Genomic DNA, 17,150 nt, shown 5'->3' with positions numbered 1-17,150 from the left:
AATGGAGTATAAGAGTGATATCTTCTTGGCCTATCAAGGCCGAGTTCTTCCTTCTTCTTCGCTTCCCTCTCCCTCTCTTTTGTTGAGGGATGGTGCCCGAGTCGCAAACTCGGGTCTCTTAGCCTAGCGTTTTCTTCCATATTGATGTACTTTTCGGCTCTTTCCTGCACATCATTTAAAGAGGCGGGGTGTCTTTTTGATATGGACTGTGAGAAAGGTCCTTCTCGAAGGCCATTGACTAGCCCCATGATGACTGCCTCAGTGGGCAGGTCCTGAATCTCCAAACATGCTTTGTTGAATCTTTCCATATAGGCTCGTAAGGACTCCCCGACCTCCTGTTTTATTCCCAGGAGGCTTGGTGCATGTTTTACTTTGTCCTTCTGGATGGAGAACCTCATCAGGAATTTTCTTGAGAGGTCTTCAAAACTGGTAATTGACCTCGGAGGGAGACTGTCGAACCACTTCATCGCAGCTTTTGACAAGGTTGTCGGGAAAGCTTTGCATCGCGTAGCGTCAGATGCGTCGGTCAGATACATCCGACTTTTAAAGTTGCTCAGATGATGCTTTGGATCGGTGGTTCCATCGTAGAGGTCCATATCGGGGCTTCTAAAGTTTCTCGGAACTTTTGCCCTCATTATGTCCTCGCTAAACGGATCTTTTTCTCCTAGGGGAGAATCTTCTCTACCGTCGTGGGAATTCCGCCCTTTGAGGGAGGATTCTAACTTCAAGAGTTTTCTTTCTAACTCTTTCCGTCGCTCCATCTCCTCTTTTAGGCTCCTTTCAGCTTCCCTTTGTCGTTCTCGCTCCTGTTCTAGCTGCTCGAGGCGGCTATGGATTAGTCCCATAAGCTCGCTAGCGGGAGGGGGTCCTTCCTTTTCTGATTCGCGCCCCTCCGAGGAGTTCGTCTTCGGATTTTTGATTCCGGAGGTGCCTTCCTTATTTTGATCATTGGCTTCCTGGTGGAGGTTCTGATCTGCTTCATTGTTTCCAATGTTCAAATTCTCTTGGTCAGAATCTGTCTCCACATGGCCTTCTTCAGGGGATCTTTCCGCCATCACTGGTTAATCTCTCGGTTCCCCGGCAACGGCACCAATGTTACGGTGGGTAACCAGAGATTGGTGGGCCGGATGACGTTGGTAGGCCCAAACGTGTGAGGGAGGAGACTATCGCGTTTGCCTGAAACTCGGTGTTCCTCCGTCCGACTTGTACGTGTAAAAGAATGGGGGGTGGTACCTGCAAAGACACTCCGATGCCTAAGTTAGCAAGGGTGTAAGCAAGTTTAGAGTGTATTGGACTTAGTGATACCTGAGGGATGTCAGGGTATTTATGGTGGTGAACCAATAACCACCGCTGAAGTAGTGCCACCTTTCTAGGGTGTTAACCGTCCCTTTATCTTAGGGAAGTTAAGATATGGCTCGTGGAAGGGGTTAGAGAGATTCTAGGGACAGTTACTCATTCAAGTGAGTGCTCATCTGCCAGCTAACCCTCGTTCCCGACTTCCTTGGAGCAGGTCGTGCCCTGTACCGACTTCTGGGGGTGAAGACTGGTACTGGGTGAGGACCAACCCTTTGGGCCGGGCCTTTCGCTTGGATCCTGGACCTTTATTATTGGGGCAGGGTATGAACAATTATTATCACTTAAAGATATAAAATTCATAGTATATTATTAATATAAATAATTTATAATAAAGTCAATTCACAAGTTAATAATGTAAATTTATTCAATTAAAATTCAAACTCATGAGTTGAATTTATTAACAACGAGTCAAATTTGAATTTTCTCCTTAACCAACTTGACTCGCTTATAATTTTAGAATGGCTATGTAATGTGTTAGTAAGTGACTCAACCTTATGACTAATTTATTTAGTTGTTGATATGAAATCTCATACATGTTATTTAGAAAAAAGTATAGGAGGTTAACTATATCATCAAGCCAATTTGAACAATTTTTTAAAGTATAAAATTTTAAATTTTTAAAAAATAAGATTATAAATAATTAAGATTAGCTTCACACAATTAGGACCTCCTTTATGAACGTAAACATATATAGCTTCTTGAACGTAGGTATTATCACGTAACAGTTTCATAAATGGGTAATGCTAGGTATATAAAAGAAACAGCTAGAATTGCCCTTATTCAACATTAATTAATTGTCGCGACAATTAATTAATGCTAAATAAGACAAATTATAGTTGTTTTTTGCTAATTTTCTTTGGTTACCAAACATTTCCGTTCATAAACGTGTAACGCTTTCTCATGTTGTCGGTAGAATAATTGTCCGTTATGCTGCCGCTGTGTCCTCTGTCAAAACTCCTCTATGCATTGTGCTGGGGCGACCTACATTGAATTCTCATCGTTGCGAATGACACGTTCGGATCCTTATGAGGTCAAGCTCCACTTGGCGGGAATCTCAAATCGCCGCAGAATGCGCCGCCCTCTCCTCCCTGCGTCAATTTCTCATGGCCGCGACGTGCAGCTTTCCGTGCAACGTATTCTCAGTGCGATCGGTCCCTCTCCATGGAGCTCCTTTTTTTCTTTTTTTTTTTTTTGTTTTGGATGATTATTTTTACTAGTTTTAAATTTTTTTTCTCTTAAGTTTCATATGTTTTTTTTTTTTGTATTTTGGATGTTTTTTTTTGTAAGTTCAGATTTTTTTTTGTGTTTTCGATGAATAAATATTTCTTTTCTTCATTTCTATATGTTCTTTTTTATTTAAGAATTTAAAAATAATATCTCATTTTTATTAGATTTTAGATGTTACTTTTTATTACATGTTAAATATTTCTTTTTATTAAGAATTTTGAAAATAAATTTTTAAAATGTGTGCATTTTTTTAAAATTTATTGTGAGTAATAGAAAAAATTGAAAATAGAGTTTCATTTGAGTAAGATTGTGGGATTTTTTTTCTGTATGTTATTAAACATTTTGTTGCATTTTATATGGTAGTTAATTAGAATTGACAGATATCCTAGTTGATTATTTAACAAAATTAATTATCTAGTATAATGTATAAACTTTTAATACAATAATAGTGGGTTTTGTAAAAGAATTACTCCCATTAAAAAATTATTCAACAATATAATATTCTATTTATTTAAATTTGTCTATGAGTCATTTAATCTATATATATTTGCTTTTGATTTTATAGGGATATGTAATTATCCAAAAAAAATTATTTCAAAACAATTATATATAAAGAGAATAAATATTTATCACCCTAGTCTTTAATTAAAAGGTTGAAAAAATGATAAATAATTACATAGATTTTTTATTTTTTTTTGTTTTTTAGACATTTTATTTTTTATCATTTAAAAATATTTTTAAGTTTGTAACCTTTTTAAAAATTAGACATACGTATCCTTCTATCCATAAAGTCCGTCAAATTTAACAAAAATGTGTGACATTACTTCTCTTATGGATTTAGTTCTTAGGGATGTATACGTGGAAGGAAAAATTTTAAAAAGAAAAATAGATGGAAACAATTTTTCTACAAGCCAACATAAGCCAACTCTATTATATTTTAAATTTTATAAATAAATAAAAATTTAAAATTTTAAAAAATTCTTTCTACATTTATCCTAATCACATTTATAATACACAATAAAAACAATCCATAAAAAATCTAATCCCTTTTCTATTCACTTGAAAATAGTCAAATCTCTCCTTCCACAAACCCGTTATATTCACGCATTTTTCGACCACCGACCACCGTCGCGTCTTTCGTCTCGCTGCACAGCCTCTTCCTCGCGTTCCGTCGCCGTCCTTCTTTCGTCGACGCTGCCGTCCACTGTCCCGCCGCATCTGCACCGTCACAGCCTCCATCCGTTGCGACGCAGCCAATGGCGGATTTACGGGGGACCTAAGGTGGCCATAGTTCCCCCAATTTTTTTTAAATTAATATTATTATTATTATTATTATTATTATTATTATATATATATATATATATATATATATATATATTATAGATTAAATATATTTTAGTATACTAACATACTAAAAAAAATTTACATGTTAGTAATTTAATATTAGTAATTTAATATGTATAAATTATAATGTGTATTATAATATATTAGTAGCAATTAACAAATAGGTTTAAAAAAATAAAAGAACGTATAAAAAAATTATTAAAAGATATAGGTTTGTATTAATGTAAAAAAGTAACTACTATAAATTTTTTTTTTATTTTGACACTTTCTATGGCAATAGTAATAATTTAATAAACTTTTTAAACAATAAAAATTATTAAAACAAGACTTTAAAACAAGATAAAAGATAAATTTTTAGTAAATTATATAATTGTATATATTGAAAAAGAGAATGCTTCAAAATTTATCTCACATGATAAATTGATAATTTTAGTTATATGAAATATCGCAGAACAAATTTAAAAATACCAAAATTCTAAAGTATGTAGTTGAATGTTAATTTCTATATAATATAATTATTAATTTTGACATATATACTATAAATTATATTTTGTTGATTTTTTGTTTTGTTATATTTTAATCTATTTTGTATTTAATTTAGCCCCCTCTTATAAAATTTCTGGATCCGTCACTGGACGCAGCCACCAGCGGATCTCCATTCGCAATGTGCGATCAACTACTCCGATCCATGGCGACTCCTCCACTCGCGATGCGCGGCCTCCATGACTTCCTCCTAGCAACATGCCACCGCGAATCCTCCACCGTGTACGCAACACCGTCTAAGATGTCGTCGCCAGTCACCCTACGACTCTTCTTCTTCTTCTTCTCCTCCTATTTGGTTTTGAATGATTTTTTAACTAGTTGTTTATGTTTCTTTTTCTTGAATTTCGGGTTATTCTTTTTATAAGTTTTGGATGAATTTTTTCCTAAATTTCGGATGATTCTTTTTTTAAGTTTTGGATGATTCTTTTTCCTATGTTTGTATGTTTTTTTTTCCTTAGAATTTGGATGATTTTTTTCTATATTTTGTATGTTTTTTTTCTTAGGTTTTTAATGATTCTTTATCTTATGTTTTGGTATTTTTTTTTTAGAGTTTGAATTTTTTTTTTAAAGAGAAATTAGGATTTACACAATAAATAATAAAAGGTGAATTAGAATAAGAAAAAGTAATTAATAAAGACTTTGCTAGGTTCCAATTAATAATCATTAATTTTGTATTTGTTAAAAAATAAAATTTAAATAATCAATAGTTAATGACAATTAATTAGTATAAAATGCAGTTTAAATATGTTTGTTGATTTATTGTTGGTTATATCCCTCTTGGTTCTCTAACGAAATTGATTTAAAAAAGGACAAATTAGTTATTTCTTTTAAAATGACATCATTGGTTGATTAGTAGTCTTAAATTAAACTCCTAATCATCAATTAGGGGGTTGTTCATGTAAGCTGGCTGTGAAGAGTGCTAATTTCAGTAACAATAATGATCACCAATAAAATATCTTCGAGCTCAAGAAGAAATAGAGGTAAAATAAGACAAGAAAATTCGACTTCAAAAAACGGTGTCGCTTTTTAATTTTATTTTATTTTATTTATTTTAATGATGCCAAGGTATCTATCAATTATAAATTTATATCAAATTTTTAGATAAAGCGATCGACCAACTTGCCTTTGGCAGATTCCATCATCTTTCTCCTTACTCAAGCTCGAATCCTCCAGAATAAGCCTTGTTGCTCAAACTATTTTTTCAATAATATAATGTTATAATGTTATTTAATTTTAGAGTTCAAATCCTTCAATTTAATCTCTAATTTATTTTTTACAGTATATCTTTTAATTTAGTAGGTTAAAGACTACTTGTTAGGATGGAGTGCAATTTTATTTAAGAATTTATTGATAGTCAATGATAAATTATTATATGTATAGAATAAAATTTAAATTTCAATACTTACATAAATAAACAAGTGAATTAACTATTCGAGTATAATTTTAATCTTTAATATTTATCCTTTCTATCTAAATGGGCTGTTAGGTAGCGTTTGGTGGAGAGACAGAGACAGAAAGACTGAGACTGAAAAACAGAGACTAAAAGACAGAAATTGAAATAAATTTTAATATTCTGTTTGGTGTAAAATAGGAGACAAAAATTAAAACAAGAATGAAAATCTAATTTAATTTGCACAAAAGGTAATATTTGAATTAATTAATTGAAATGAGGGTATTTTAGGTATAAAATGTTATTAAAGTTTCAGTCTCAATTTCTAAAAAATTTAGTTTCCTGTGTCCCTACTTTTTGGAGATACTGAAATACTGAAATTTTGGAAATAGAGACAGAAATTTTAGTACCAATCTCTAAATCAACAAACATGATATTGAGTCTCAATCTCTCAGTCTCTGTCTCAGTACCTCAAAACAAACGCTATCTTAGGTAGCGTTTGGTGGAGAGACAAAGACAAAAAGACTAAGACTGAGAGACAGAGACTAAGAGACAGAGATTGAAATAAATCTCAGTATTCTGTTTGGTGTAAAATGGAAGATAGAAATTGAAACAAGAATGAAACTCTAATTTAATTTGCACAAAGAATAAAATTGTAATTAATTAATTGAAATGAGGGTATTTTAGGTATAAAATGTTACTAAAGTTTCAGTCTCTATCTCTAAAAATTTTAGTCTTATGTGTCCCTACTTTTTGAAGGTACTGAAATACTGAAATTTTAGAGACAAAGACAGAAATTTTAGTACCAGTCTCTGAACTAACAAACATAATATTGAGTCTCAGTCTCTCAGTCTCTGTCTCAGTATCTCAAATCAAACGCTATCTTAGAGAATCTTTATTCTTCTATCTCAAGTAGATGTTGTCCAAGTAGAAATAAAAGGAACTTGTTGCTTTTATATAAACAAATTTGTCAATATCAGTGTCATTTTTCAAATAAAGAGGATGATAATAAAATTCAAAATTTTGAATTAAACATGGAATGGTTGAACAAAGACCAATCAATCAGTGTGACAATAACAACGACAAACGTGCAAGCCTTCCATCATATTCTTCGATTAGACTTTAATTACCACAAACTTATCTCTTGCAATGAATAATGTATATTTGAAGTCTCCTCCACTTTAATTTAATTCTCAAACTTTATGCCAGAAAATTAAATCAGATCAGACTGCATAAAATGTCATTCTTTGGATTATTGATTTGTTGGATTATTCTTGTTACAATTATAATTGTGATGCTTTTGCTTCGATCATCATGGATATTTTGAAAAATAATTATAAAAAAACTAACCTAGTCAAAGTAATTAAGTGTAGTATTTATATTTGTAATAGCTCTGTTGCTTGTAATATTTTTCATTTGATTAGATATGTCACAAAAGTTAACGACGTGGACATGCATGTTATATTTTCCGATGATGATGTAATTATGAAATAAAATATGTTTATATTAACATGCCAATTTAGATCGATTTATATAAAAAATTTAATATAATTTTGTTACAATTTGGATAGTATTGGTTTCACTTTTATTTCTCAATCCAATTCATAATTATTTAAAATATTGTGTCTATATCGATTTAGATTTATTGGATTTGGATTTGAAAATTGATTTTTCTTATTATATCTATATTATCCGATGAAGACGTATTTATAAAAAATTAAATGACTTCCTACACTGATTAAGTTTATTTTTGATTGATGATGTATTTTGAATATTATCTATTTGGATGATCCCTTGAACTTTTTGTGATGTTTATGACTTCCGTTTGAGTAATTGTTGATATATCATATCTATTTTACTCAACCCTCTATTTTATTTCCTTAATGCGTGACATACTATTTTCTCAATTGTACTTAAAAGTTCCTCCAGCTATGGCTCTGTCCTTTGGAGATGATGTATAAAATGGTAGAAATCCAAGTCTTATAAATGCAATTCAGTTAATCTAACGTGTTCCTGCTGTCTTGCTCTGTTGGCCATTAATTCATTTGGTTGGAGTAGCTACTAATGACATTGCATTGGGTGTTGCTATTAGAAGTAAAGGAAGAGGAAACCTGCCTCGCACAACATTTGATATTCGAGCCACACTTCTATTATTATTTATTGATAAATAATTTGTGTGTTGAAATCTGTTGTGAAATGGTTGCAAGTTGTTTTTGTTTTTATTCTTATGTTAATTTAAAAGAATATTTTTGCTCAACTGATATTTGATAAAATGTTTCATTGTTGTTATATTTCATAATTTTGTGTGTCTGAGTTTACTTCTTTTTATTTTTCTACCTATAGTATTAAGATTGCAATGCTGTAATCTATTAGGTTCAAAGCAGCAGCAGAAAAGAAAAAGAGACAGACGATGGAGAGTGCTCTGTGATATCTATTTCAAAGGCAGGGCGAGGAGTGGCCGTCAGACATCGCTGCAAGGATGAATTCCGTAGAAGGACAGAGTGAAAAACAGAATCTTAAAATTGGACTTATTTTGGTTTAAAGTAAACATTTTTTTTGAATTTGACTATGTAATTCTTAGCAAGAGATTTACTATATTGATATTTTTTATAAATATATTATTTTATTTTTCAATTAATTTTTTGGTTTTTACCACAAGTTTAGATTCAATGTATTTCAAATATTAAGATTTATAGTATTAAAAAAATTCAAAAAGGCTAAAAAATATATTTTTAAAATTAAACAAAAAAATTAGCGTTTTTTAAAAGGAAAATTTATTTTTTTTTAATTTGATTTGGAATAATATTAGCGAAGGTCATAAATTAAAAAACCGCAATAACATTGCAGCCGTTCGTAACCATCAATAAAAAATGACTAAATCCTAATATTTGTATACTGCGGCGATTTAGAACCGCCACTAAATTAATTGCCGTAAAATACCGATTCAGCGATGGTTGTACCAGTGGTTACTGAAAACTGCCGCAAAATCAATTTTCCACGCCAACAAATAGGGTGGTCCATTAAACCGCCATTGCAGCAGTTTAAAACTACCGCTAATAGAAAAAAACCGCTGCAAAACAGTACCTCTATGGTATTGATTTATAATAATAGTTGAAAAATATGTGTCGGTAATTATTTTTGAAACAAGACTTTTGATATGTATTACTAATGATCTCTGCATATCCGATAAATATTTTTAACATACCCTAATTAATAATATATCTGCTATCGGTAATAATAATAAGAGTAAAATATGTTTTTTTTGTCTTTAAGGTTCTTTAAATTTTTTAAAATTATTCTTAATGTTTAATCTGATTTAATTATATTCTTAATGTTGAAAGGCATTTCTGCTCCAATTTTACGTTAAATTTGGTATATATATATATTGGCCATAATATAGCATTCTCTAATTACAAAATAGATCATGAAATTAGTGGGCATGCTAGCATTATCTGAATATATTTTAATTGAAAGTTATTAAATCTTTGATAGGCTAATTGTATCGTAAGTTGTAATTGAAAGTATGCAAATTCACTTTTAATTAAGACTTGATTTTATTATAGCAATTTCAAATTGGGTCATCTAGTGTACAGATGTATTTTGGTATAGATTTACAGATTTTTGTTTTTATTTGGTTTAAAAGCGTATCACTAAAAGTGTTGCTTAAAGAGAAAGTGTTACCCTTAATTGTTAACTTGGCTCTGATACCAATTTTAAACTCTTTTATGTTTATAATGTGTATAGATTTGAAGATGTTGAAAATTTTCTATTATTACTAGTATTTATAATTCTGATTTCATTTTTATAGTTTTTTAATCTTGTTTTAGTTTATAATATTCTTTTTTGCATGGATTATTGTTTATAAAATTTTTTATCTGTTTGTCTTTTTCTTTAATATATTTTTTCAAATCTTCAAAAACTTCTTTTATTTCTACACTTTCCGTTGTTTCTAAATATCTTTTTAATTTTTCAACCTCATTCTCCATTTTTTCTTTTAACAGCTTTAATTCTTTTAAGTCATAATATGGTTTTCCAGGCATTTATAAATTTTTTAAGTTTAACTCCAACTTGTTTATATTTATTCTTATTTCTATCCTTTTTATTATAAGGTCATCAATTTCGATCTGAAGATTATTTAATTCCTTTTTATACTCCTTTATTTTACTTTTTAATTTTTTCGCTCTTTTTCTTTTTATTTTATTTTCTGGTCTTTCAATTTTTGTATGCTTCATTATTTATCTTAGAATTTCTGCAAATTCTATCATTGCTTCATCACTTTTTTCTAGAGATTCTATTAATTTTTCTAACTCTTCAACTTCTCTTTTTAACTTGTCATAGATTATTTTTAGAGCTTTAAATGCTCTTTGATTTATTTCAGAGAACTGCAAATAATTCAAACGATTTTCTCTTTCAAAGAGCTCTTGTTTCTTATCTTGATAAGTTACATATATTTCTTCTTTATTTATTGTCATAATTTAGTATTTAGGGTTTCATTTAATTTTTCGACCTTTTTTGTTAATTCTTTTATTTCATAATCTTCTTCTTTAATCTTTAACTTAGATAAACTTAAGGGACTATTAATTTTAGATTCTCTTATTTGAAAATTTGATGAAATCAATTTTCCTGATGGTTCTTTTAGTAATAGAACTGAATTTTCAATAGCTTTATATTTTGGTATTTCTGTTTTTACAATTTTCTGAAATAATTCATCGACATAAATTCTTTCTCTCTTTTTAAATATTATACTATGATGGCTATTTGTTAAAGCATAATTTATTGCATATGTAATTGAAAATGGTTCATCATCTTGTTCCATTAGATTCTTTCTATGAAATTTATAAGCCAAACTTACAGATCTTCCAAGATTTTCAGTTGATAAAGGTATAGCATATCCAAGATGGGCATTAAATTTAACATTTACGTTTGCCAAATTTCCATGAACAATTCCAATTATTTGATCTATTGGGTCATCAGTAATTCTTTTGTCACAGATTGCTAAACTTATTGGTGAATTAATTCCTTTCATATATGTAGATTTAATTAAGACTTGTATAGTACTAATATGAATCCATCCAGTTTTAGATCTTTTTTGTTGATCCTTAATTTTCTCAATCTGTTTACTCAATTCTTCATTATTTATCAAAGCTATTTCAAGTTCTCCATTGGCAGATTTTATTTTTATAGGAGCTTCAAGTTGAATTTTTTCATAGTATATTATATTTTTTCTGTTAAAAACTTCTTTTAAAAGATTTTGTTTATTAAAATTTTCATTTGATTTGAGATTTAATTCTGTTTTTAGAACAGCCTGCTTTTCATTATCTAATAAAGCAGTTAATCTATAATAATCAGATTCTTCTGTTAATTCTAAACTTTCTAAATAATTCATAATTGAAAGACTAGAATGAAGATGTACCTTTCTAGAGAAAAACTTCCTTTATTCAGTATATTTTACATAAGGAGTTTTTATCTCCAGAGGGGAGATTGTAGATACTAACTCCAGAGGGGAGTTTAGAACTATTTTTCCCTAAGGGGATTCTTCCTCAGACTATAGAATCGTCTCGGCAGCTTCCTCCTTGCTCTCCTAGCATATGAGTACTCTTAGCCTCCTGCTTCCTATTGTCTGATGCCTTTACAATTGCCTAAGCAGCCTATTTATAATAGTTGGGTTTGATGGACAATTCCCATCCTTACCCTTCTTATGACGTCATTGCTTACGTCATTGTTTGTTCTCTTTCACCAGCTACATTGTTGGTGCTCTATGACCTAAGTGCTTACGTCACTATGCAATAATGTTGAGAGATGCTTCAGATGTGCTGTCCTCTTCTTTTATCATGTGACCGTCAGATGTATTGTCTTCTTCCTTCATCATGTGAGTTGATTCCGTTTCATTATTGCTTTCTTCAGATAACTCTGAGGCACATAGCTGGCACTTGTGGTCTTCTCTGTCTTTTATCAAATAGCAGAGATTCCTCTTTATCCCTTCAGGGAGCTTTTCTAAAAGTCCAGATAAGTTGTAGAATGCTGATTCAAATTCTACCAAGAGTCTCATCTCTCTTTCTTCAATTTCATTTCTTTTACTGGACACAAGTAGAGTATTTCTACTTTTATAATTAATCCTTGTGTGAAATTCCTTCGTTATTTTTTGAGTTCTTTCAAAGACCCTTGCTAATGTGCTGGCTAGCCTTCCTTCATGACTGTAAATTGTTAAATCTTGAATTTGATCAATTGGTTGAAAATTTCCTGGGAAGACGGACATGAATATTACTTGGTGTGCTGGAACCAAGCATTCTTCTTCTTCATTAAAAATAGGTTGACTGTTTGTAAATTTTAGGGATATATCCCTTGGATTTACATTGTCAATCATATTTTTAAATCTCTTTACTGTATCAACGAATCCTGCAGGAAACTCACTAATAATTTTTAGATCATTAAAAATTAAGATTGTATCAATTAATCCATACTGGAAAAACTGATAGGTGTCAGATGGGGAAGCATCTGGAAATATAACCAGCTTTGTTAGTTGTTCTTTGGCAACAGGATAATATCCCAAAATTGCCCTTTTTTCTTCAGTCCAATTCAGGACTATGTTAAGGGTTTCTCTGAGATTAGATCTACAGACCCTTTTCTTTTCCTTGATTTCAGCCCATGTAGGAATGTTTCTTATTATCCCTGTTCTCTGGGTTTGAATTGGAGCTTTATCTGCTCTTTTTAGGGTTTGCTCTGGATGAAGAGCTTCATATTCCTTGAAGGATTTCTTTGCCTCTTCCAGTGTTAGGAACCCTCCTTTATGAATTATCTTTGACTGGTGTGTGAATGGTGCTGCTTTTTCCCAGGCATCATATACTCCTTTCATGGGGCCATTATAAATTACATAATATTTTTTATCTTGGGTGGATTTTTTAATGATTTCAGCAATTGTTTTATTTTCTGAAATTTTTTCTTCACCTGATTTGTCCACCATGCTTAGCTGGCTGAACTCTGATGTTTCTGCTTGTTGTGTTGATTTCATTGCTTCGATGGCCTTCTTGAGGGATTGGATCTGTGTCCTTATTTGCTGACAATGCTTGCATTTTTCGAGCTCTTGCTCATATTTTTGAATTTCTTGATCTAATGCGTTGTAGACGAACTCCATTCTCTTGTTAATGTATCTGCAATAACATTTTTGTCACCCTTAATATATTCAATTTTTATTGGATATTGTAACAAAAATAATTGCCATCTTACCAATCGTCCATGATTATAATCAACTTTTAAATTATATCGTATGAAACCTGTTAGGTGGCTTGAATCTGTCGTTAATGTAAATTCTCTTGGTAGTAAATCAATTTTCCATTTTTTAAGAGATTTAATTGCTGCTAGAGTTTCCTTTTCATGAGTGGTATATCTCTGTTCTGTTGGAGTAAAAGTCCCTGAAATATACCTGCAAAGTAATTCCTTTAGGAAATCTTTAGAATCTAGTGATTCTTTTCCTTGTTCCAGACTTTTTATAGCTTTCTTAGCTTTTAGACATCCTGACCAGGTTATGTCTGAAGCATCTGTTTCTACTATTAAGTAGTCATTTTCTTCTGGAATATAAAGTTCTGGAAGTTTTTCACATAATTCTTTAATCCTTTGAATTTGCATACTATCTTTTTCATCCCATTTCCATTCTTTTTTAGTACTTATTTTTGGAAATAAGCTTTTAGTGTATTCTGTTATATTCTTTAAAAATCCTTGATCAGAAATATAATTTATACATCCTAAAAATCTTGGTAATTGTTTTCTATCTTCTATTTTATTAGGAAATAAATTTACCTTTTATAGGACATTTGGTTGAAGTTTTAGCTTTCCTTGAGTAGATAGAATTAATCCAAGAAACTCTATTTCTTGTTTTGCTATTCTTGCTTTCTTTTTGCTAAGAACTAATCCTTTTTCTTTACATCTTTCTAAAACTATTAATAATTTTTGAAGATGATCTTCTCTATCCTGTTTTGTAAAAATTAGTATATCATCAATATACACTAAAACAAATTCATTTAACTCTTTTAGATTTTCTTCCATAAATCTTTGGTAAATACCTGGGGCTTGTTTTAATCCGAATGGTAATACATTCCATTCATAAAGTAACACACTTGTTGATTCTTTTGTTGGGCAAGTAAAAGCAGTTAATTTCTTTGTTTCTTCGTCTAAACGAAGCTGCCAATATCCTGATTTTGCATCAAGAGATGAAAACCAAGTTGCTCCTTTGATTTTTTCTAAAATAGAATCTTTTCTTGGAAGTTTATGAGCATCACCAATAGTTGCTTCATTCATCTTCTTATAGTTAATAACCATTCTTCGTTTTTCCCTTTTAATTTCATTATTATTTTCGACATAAAAGGCTGGAGCCGCATGAGGACTTTTACTTAATCTTATAATTCCTTTTTCCAAAAGATCTCTACATTCTAATGAAAACTCTTCTCTATCTCTTGCGGAATAAGGAATTTTATTTGGAACATTTATCTCTTTTGTAGGATCTTTTAATTTAATACTTACTAATTCGTTATTTGTATTTTTAACATCTAAAGGATTTTCAGCACAAATTTCATCCAAAAGTTCTTCTATCTTTATTTCAAGACTATTTTTTGGGATATTTATCTGAAAGTATAAATTTAAATAACATGTCTCTAATATAGAAAATATTTTAAATTTTAAGATCTTATCTATAGTGGTAGTTGGTATTTTTATACGTTTTGATTTTTGATTTATTGAAGAATCGTGTGGTGCTTTTAAAACTATATATGTTAATTCTTGAATGAATGGATGATATAGCTTTAAAAAATTATTTCCTATGATAAAATCCATTCCAGAGTCTAACATATATATAGATGGAACAATGAACCTATAATTTTGAATAAAAATTTCAACCATCTCTGCTTTTTGGTTAATTTTATGTATTGATTTGTCAGCTATTCTAACTCTTAATGGTTTCTTTAATTTTTTCCAATCAAGTTTTATGTTTGAACTAGCAAAGCATTGCGTTGCTCCAGAATCTATGAAAGCATTTATAAACTTTTCTGTTATTTTTATAGTAATAAATGTAGCATTATTACTCAGTCTCTGAGTCTGTTTCCGAGACATATTCAAAAATATAGTCTAAGTTATCATCAGATTCTTCTAATGGTTCCATAAAACAGGACTTAGCAATTTCTATTTGTTTAGTAAGATCCTTTTTATCCTTCTTTTTCGGACATTCATTTGCATAGTGTCCTTCTTCTTGGCAATACCAACACTTACAATTTTCTTTTTTATTCGGGCAATAATCACTTTTTTGTCTTTTGTTTTTATTGTTATTTCTTTTTCTAAAATACCTCTTTTTTCTCCAGTTTGGATAATATTTTCTTTTTCTAAATTGATATTTTCTTTTTCTTTAAAAATTTTTATTAAGACCATATTTTTGAGGTATCTCTTCGTTATCCTGACAGCAAATTCTAATTATATTTGCAAATCTTTTTTGAGTTGCTTCTTGCATACAACGTTCTTTTATTTCCTCTCTTATTGCAGAGGTTGCTCCACCAAAATTATTTTCAATTGTTCCTCTATTTATTTCTCTTATAAATCTTCCCATAATAAATTCATTGGCAGGATATGGAAGTTTTGTTATATACATACTAAGATAATGATTTTTATCTTCTTCTTTTAATTTGTAATAATGTATTCTATATTCACATATATAAGACTCCACATTACATAGATCATATATCTGAATGTTAGCTAAATGATTTTTTGCTTCTTGATATTCTTTATTATAGACTTCTTGTTTATGATCTATAATATTTTTTCCAAAAAATTCTTTATATAGAATCATCATTATATATAATATCTTATCATAAGCTGTTGTTTTTGTTGCTAATTCTTCTATTATTTGGTTTTCTATTGATGTCATATAATCTCTTATAGCTCCTTTAGTATGAAACCCTATGTAATTCCAAATATCTCTTCCAGATAATTCATTAAGTTTTGGATTAGTAAAGGCTTCTAATAAGAAGGAATTCAACCAGTTTTCGAAAATTTCTTTTTCATTCTTTTTACAGTCTAAATCGAGCATTCTTTCTCCTTCCATTTCCTGGATTTTAGGAACGTATTTTGATGGTGTTTTTGTATATTTTGAATCTTTATTTATAAATCCTTTTTTAAAAGCATAATTATCAAAACCTGTTTCCCATTTAAATTGAGATTGATTATCCCTAGATGTTCCAGCTTCATTTTTTACTTGTATTGGAATTGCTGGTTCTTCGTCACTTGAATAATCTAGGATGTGTTCTTCATTTTCTATATTTTCAGAATTTACTAATTCTTCTTCTATCTGAAATCCCTGTTCCATAATATTATTTTCTTGAGCCATTTTTAATTGTTTAAAAAGCATTGTAACTTCTTCTAATTTTTCTTCAATATTCATAATTTTAGTGGTGGTTTTACTTTTAAATCTGTTATGTTGATTATATTTTGAAATTTTTCTTCTTTGGAATTTTCTTTTTCCTTATTTCTTTGAAATTTTATAGATACTAATATTTCTTCAAGCATATCTACTATAGAATTTAATTGTGGGTTAAAAGTATGATAAAGATGTGGGGAATCATTTCCATGGTAACATTTCTTAGAAATTCCGTGTGAAAAATAAATTTTTTCAGGTTTTTGAAGTCCTTCAATAAAACTTATAGTAAAATAAAGATTTTGAGAAAAATAATTTTGTATTGATTTTAAGAATTCGGTGTCATTACAGTTAACATTAGTTAAAATCATTAATTTTTGATCTATTAATTTCGATAACTTAATTATTTCTTCTCTTAAATCTTCTAATTTACTTTTTTCCATTAGGTGACGTTTTTCTTTGTGAAGAGCTACAGTTTTAAGTGAAAAGTGTGACTTTAAAAAGTGTGGTTTAAGAAAACAAATCTTTAAATCTGTACAGATTTAGATTTGTACCATATAATTTTCTTTTCAAATTCCAAATTCTCTAAAGTAAACAATATCAAAATCAGCAAACTAAATTTGACACAACTCCCAACACCGATTTTCAAACATGCTACAATTATGCCCTACATGCTGGTAGAGTCTTAAAATTACTTTATGGCTGTTCATGGAAACAAACAAGTAGTTCTTATCCCCACCACACGTGTTATATGTGTAGTACATACAGTATTTAATTTTAATTAATTTAATTTGACAAGTAGACATGTTGACTTTGACCTGACAAAATAGTATAGTATGTGGCCAAATTCACTTTATGTCATCATTTAATTTACACCTTGTTCTGATTTAAAACATGGAA

Source organism: Arachis hypogaea, chromosome 20 (assembly GCF_003086295.3).
Source record: "Arachis hypogaea cultivar Tifrunner chromosome 20, arahy.Tifrunner.gnm2.J5K5, whole genome shotgun sequence".
Classification (NCBI taxonomy): Eukaryota; Viridiplantae; Streptophyta; class Magnoliopsida; order Fabales; family Fabaceae; genus Arachis; species Arachis hypogaea.
The sequence above is the reverse complement of the archived record's forward strand: the minus strand, read 5'-3'. Positions refer to the sequence as shown.